Here is a 6,000-nt window from a genome sequence, read left to right on the forward strand (position 1 = left end):
CCATCACTTGCAAAAGGTATGCCGAAATATCATCAATCTATGTTTTAAAAAAATGTAAAAAGTATATGGATCAGCATGGATTTATGACATAATAATTATTTTATATTTTCTGTATTGTGTGCGTGAGGATTAGCCTGACAGAGAAGCCTGATTCCCAACGGGCCAAAGGCCATGCACGCAAAGCTATATAGATAACCTTTGTGGGGTCGGGAAAGCTTCGATATTAGGATTTCAAAGGTACTATAGTGTAGTCATCCTGGGGAGTAGACAAACTCAGTTAGGTATTGTTTTATTTTTATCACAACATTTATTACTTTTTCTCCCCGATAATAATAAAAAGTGTATAATGAAATTAGTAGGCCTAATTACTGTAACCTTGGATTGAAAGGCAGGCTAAACCGAGGAGTTGAGTTGTGGCTTGGTGGTTATGATGCTTGGCTACCACTCCAAGGGTCCTGGGTTCAAGTCCCGTCACATGTCAGGATTTTTTCTAAAAAAGACTTGTAATAAGACTTTGTTTATGTAGAGCATCAGAAAATGAGTTGGTTTTTAATATTTTGTAGCTGAAATTACCTGTTCATCAATGTCTTTGGTAGTTATTATGGTGTTGCCATTTTGTTGTTGTTGTGCATCCTAAAAAAAAACCGTATACATTATTTGTTATTGGTTAGTGTAGAGGAGGAGAATTTTATGCCACTGATGTAGTGATATTTCATTTGTTTCTTTCCATTTCGTCTTGTAGCCAACTTAACTGGCCATTATTGTCTTCAATTGTGTTCTCCCGTTTGTTTACGTGTGCTTCCTGGAAAAAAATGTTAGGACTTACTGTTTGCCCGACCTTTTCGGCTGCGGCGTAGTGCAGCCCTTCTATGTAGGCCAGATACATTTTTGGCAGTGTCTTGCCTATGGTACAAGGGGGCTCGATTGTTCTGGTCATAGAAGCTGAAACTATTTCAATGTTTGTCTGAAGCATCCAGGCTGCAGCTGTTAATGCAATCTGATCACCCCATACACCAGGAGTTTTCACTCGTTCGATATATGAATCCCAGCTAATGTTTAAATCATGGATGTCATGTGCTGCTCTTTCCTGTTAAAATGGGCAAAAGAACAAAATATAATAAACCAAAATTGTTGAATTGGATTCAGAATTTGATTTTAGTGCTGAGTGTTTTGTGATTAAGCTAATGTTGTTTTTAATGAACATAAGTAAAAATAACATAATTCCGCACCTCCCATTCTTCCCTATGTTCTACGAGGAAATCGGCAACTGCATTTCGTATGTCTGCTTGCGTTATTCCATGCCAATTTAACACAGTGTTGCACTGATGTGCAAGGGCATGGTACAAGCAGTTTCCATCTCCAGGTGTTGGAGGTTCACATAATTGAAGTTCGGCATTGTGTAATTTCTTAAGCAACAAGTTGTACCTTTGTTCTTGGTTATGAGACATTTCCATCGACTCATTTAATGCATCTAACAGTGTCAAAGATTCAGCGACGTATGCTTAAATAATTAATAATAATTAGACAAGGGAATTAATTGGTTGTCAAAGGTTACCTAAACTAAATTATTTCTCTTTTCAAAGTACATAACATTATATCAATCTAAATGCATTGTTATGAAAAAAGGCGAAAGCATCGATAAAGACATAATGTTTGTAAAGGTTGTAATTTAATGTTTACGCCCATTGAATACATTAAATGTATTCAATGGGCGTCACATTGTTACTGAGAACAAGTATTATTCATTTACCTCTAAAAGTTACGATTATATTTTTTGTTATAAATACAGTTACCAGTAAAAGGTTGGTTAAGAAACTATACAGACAAGACATACATACCATTCATTTCCTCTGTCCATTTTTCTGGGAGTAAGTGGACAATTGGACGTGGTGAAGTGGTATTAAGACCTTTAAAATAAAATAAAAAATGAGAAAGTTTGTCTTACGCGTTGAACAGTCTATAATATACAGTATATTATATCACCAGTCTCTCCCCCTTCCCCATCCGCCACCCAATGAGCCTTGACGATGTTTATGGGAGAAATAATGATACTTGCAGAAAACAATAAAACATCATACTGCGTGTGCTCAGTTAAGGATTGAAAGAGCCTACCTCAATATTAACCGTTACAACATTAAAAACAGTGTTGCAATTATTTATAATAGGTCTACGTTTTTTTATATTGTACCTTCTTACCTTCATGCAAGCTCACTAAAATTTGGGCAATCTCTCTTTTTTTAGGCCTATCATCAGAATCTGTAAATGTGGGGATAAAAAAACGTATACAAAAATATACATTGGAGTGGATTGGTGGGTATTAGAACACACGTGTACGCCTACCGTACCGTGCCGTTAATTTAAACAGATGACTATAAAAGTATTACATATTCCTACCAGCTTCTGGCTGCATAAAAACATCCTCCTCTTCTGGGACATTGGAGACAGTTTCTTCAACAGTAGCCATATCGCTTGTATCTGCAAATGTGAGGATAAAAAAAACCATCACAACACGAAAGTATACACTCATTGGCGGCATTCACTAACTGCAATTTTTGCACAATAATTGTTATAAATAGTAAGTTTTTGACCGTATGTGGATTTGTGTGTAGTAATACGCCGCACATTTCATTTAAACGGATGACTATAAAAATACGTTTGCCCTACCATTTTATAGATTTAGAAGGGTTCTTCAAAAGTAATTTCGTCGGAAATTGATGTTTTTGAAACAAATAACTTACAAGCCACTGTAACTATCAAGAAACTAGTACTTTCACAGAAGGGCGGGTTAGTATAAAGTAAAGCATGATTTAAAATCCGAATAGTCTAATATTAAATGAAACATGTTAAATACCTGTATCAAACGCTCTTCTAACATAAGGCCTGATATGTGCAAGAGAGCATTTACTTGTTTTCCCATCCTTAGTTAGATGAGCAGATTGTTTTATAATCTCCGTTATTGTAAATGGTCCAATCCACTTTGGTTGTAGCGCATGACTCTTTCTGTGAATTCTTCTGCTATTTAATTTCAAAACTTTCATTCCTTTTGTGTACTCAATTTTTTTGATTTTTTTACCCATCCTTTTCTGGTATTGCTTCTTCTGGTTTTTTTTGCAACTTTGTTGTTTGTGTTTGCCTGTAAAAAGTAAAAAATGCATACCTTATTTTCCTAACAGTATGGTGAAACCATTAAAAATATTTGAATATTAATTTTAAAATGTTAATTACGATTTTGCTTAGCTCCTGTGTTTGTTTCCTCAGCCGTTCTAGGTGGTCGTTGGAACAAGGATTTACAATGACATCAGTAGGCCTATCCTCATCGCGTATTTCGGAAAAAAAACGGGGTTCGCGTCCGAACAGTAACAAGTACGGGGACATTTTCGTCGACTCATTGAAACTGCACCTTAGTGCCCACAATGCTTTGTCAAGATGGTCATCCCAGTCTGATTGCTTGTCATTACAGAACTGGAAATTAATTGAAAAACATGATTATTGATTATAATTTAAAAATATCAACAACATTGCTAGGAAAGATGCAACAACTTGTATGTACGCTATCGTTCGTCTCTTGGGTATAGGACCTTGAAACAGTATAATTACCCACCCAGAAACGATGATGTTGATGATGATAATAATAATGATGACGATGATGATGATGTTGACGATAATGATGATGATGATTGATGATTATGATGTTGACGAGGATGATGATGGTGATGACGATGATGAGGATAATGAAGATAATGATGGTGATGATGATGAGGGCGATGATGATGATGATTATTGTTACTTGCCTTCGTCAATGTCCGCTTTAAACTTCCGTTCGTTCGTTCGTCCTGGCCATTTGTTTGTGGATGGTACGCTGCTGTGACTGAGTGCTTAACTTTCCATTTTTGGAACAACAGGTCATTCAGCAACTGTAATAATTAAAACTGATTAGTACTCCTTTGTTAGATTTTTTCTTACTACCAATGAAGACTATAAATAATGAAATGCCTTATTTCAAAAATATTGTTACAGGATAATTACAGAATTTTAATTTTTTATTTCGTTCCTTTATAAACAGGTAATAATTAGGCATATGAAACGAACCTTGTTGTTAAATTCTTTCCCCTGGTCTGTAATTATCCTTACCGGGGCACCATGCCGGTAGTACCATTTTTCAATGGCCTTAAATACAGATTTCGCTGATTTATCTTTAACTGGCTCTGCTTCTGTCCATTTCGTAAACAGGTCTGTCGACGTGACAACATATTTGTTACCATGTTCGGTTGTAGACATTGGCCCAAACAGGTCTATCCCCCAGACCTTCATTGCCTCCTCAACCTATCATTTCAATCATTGAATAAGATATTGGTAATTGATATTGACAATAATTCAAAAAGCGTATACCAAATAAAATGTGGTTTTTTTTTGTGAAAAATTCTCTGTTAATAAAAAAACAAAACAGAACCGTATAATTGTATAAATTTCAATACGGTAGTACTTACAACTATAGGTTTTAATTCTGGCACAACTGTTGTCAGTTTAGTGGTCTTCTGGCATGAATGACATGAAGTGATCTATAATGTTAATAAAGTGATAAAATCGCATGTCGTAACGATTCTGGTTAAATTATTCTCTTTAGATTACAATATCCAACAGTATATATGTAACCCGAGTTTCTAGCAAGAAACTAAAATTTCCAAGAAGTATTAAATAATCAAATCAAGGAAAACGCCTTATAAATTAAAAGGTAGATTTATTCCTTTGACATCAACTTGTCGGAATTTACATAAAACCAATATTATTTGTTCACAAGATAAAACATTAAAGTGTCCACAAAACTAAAAGTTTATATTAAAATTGAGTCTTCAGTTGAAACAATTCCGACTTGAAAGTTTCCACAGTAGAGTAAATGTTATCAACGAAATGTTCCGACCAATGGTGTAATAATTGCAATAATGATTCGTAAATTTCAAAAGTAGTGTTTTCTCATCTAAGAAAAGAGAAAATATATACATAATACTATATTATAACTATAAAACAATTTAAATCAAATATCATTTGGTACATAATTAAAATACCACAATGTTTGCAAAATAACCTAGGCTGTGATAGACAATTAAACAAAATAAAACATAATCCGTCAATACCGCCAGGTTCGATTAACACTGATTGGTATATGATTATTCACACTACTCATTAAAACAATAGTTACATTTTATAGTTAGAGGTACTTCGTTTGGTAAGTATGCTAATACTTGATACCAATATAACTACATTGCAACGCAATGGATAATAGCAATAGCTATTCAAACGTGTGTCTATCAACATATTAACCTGACTATTATAAACTCAGGATGGTTAATGCATCCATTCAATAAACTAAATTATAAACTAAAAGGTAATTAAATGTATAAAAATAAATGTCGCATAAAGCGGAAATCAAAAATAAGTGTAAAATACAATAGTCTCAATTCTACAATCACACTCCAATTGTCTCTAGGTCAATCAATACCGAGAGTGTACTGCCATCTAGTAAATGACCCACATTTACCAGAATCGTCCTGATACACTCATAAAATTAAAAGTATTTTAGCAAAAGCAAGTTAATCACTTCAAGACCCTTTAACTTAAAACAGGAGAGAACAATGTGTGATTGCAGAACCTTACTTTACAGTAACATAAATTACCAAGCGCAATTGCAAATGGTATCACAAAAGTTATAAAATATAATCAAAGTTAAGTATCACATAACTAATCTAAAGCATTGAGCCAATGCAAACATAATGCATAAACCTATCTTCATAAGCTTAAATCTCAAATTAAGTTATATTAACAAACTTGTTAAACATAAAATAATATAATTGATAGTTCTTACCTAAGAAAAGAGCCAAAATATGAAAAAGTGACTTCCTTTAAAGTTGTTAAAAATGTATAGATGTTTCTTGTGAGCAGGCACAAGTGGAAGTGAGGTATAATCATCAGAAATGAAGATAATCACCTTAGTTGCCTAGCAAC

General features: G+C 33.9%; 1 long non-coding RNA gene across 1 annotated transcript; it reads right to left on the minus strand.

The window, feature by feature from the left end:
* Window positions 1-7: 7 nt before the first annotated feature.
* Window positions 8-991, minus strand: LOC140046564 (uncharacterized). The gene is made up of 3 exons (XR_011844811.1): window positions 827-991; window positions 574-633; window positions 8-37 (listed from the first exon to the last, which is right to left on the minus strand). It is a non-coding gene; the product is annotated as an uncharacterized lncRNA (long non-coding RNA).
* Between the last annotated feature and the right edge of the window lie 5,009 nt (window positions 992-6,000).

This window comes from Antedon mediterranea, chromosome 4, assembly GCF_964355755.1.
Source record: "Antedon mediterranea chromosome 4, ecAntMedi1.1, whole genome shotgun sequence".
Lineage (NCBI taxonomy): Eukaryota > Metazoa > Echinodermata > Crinoidea > Comatulida > Antedonidae > Antedon > Antedon mediterranea.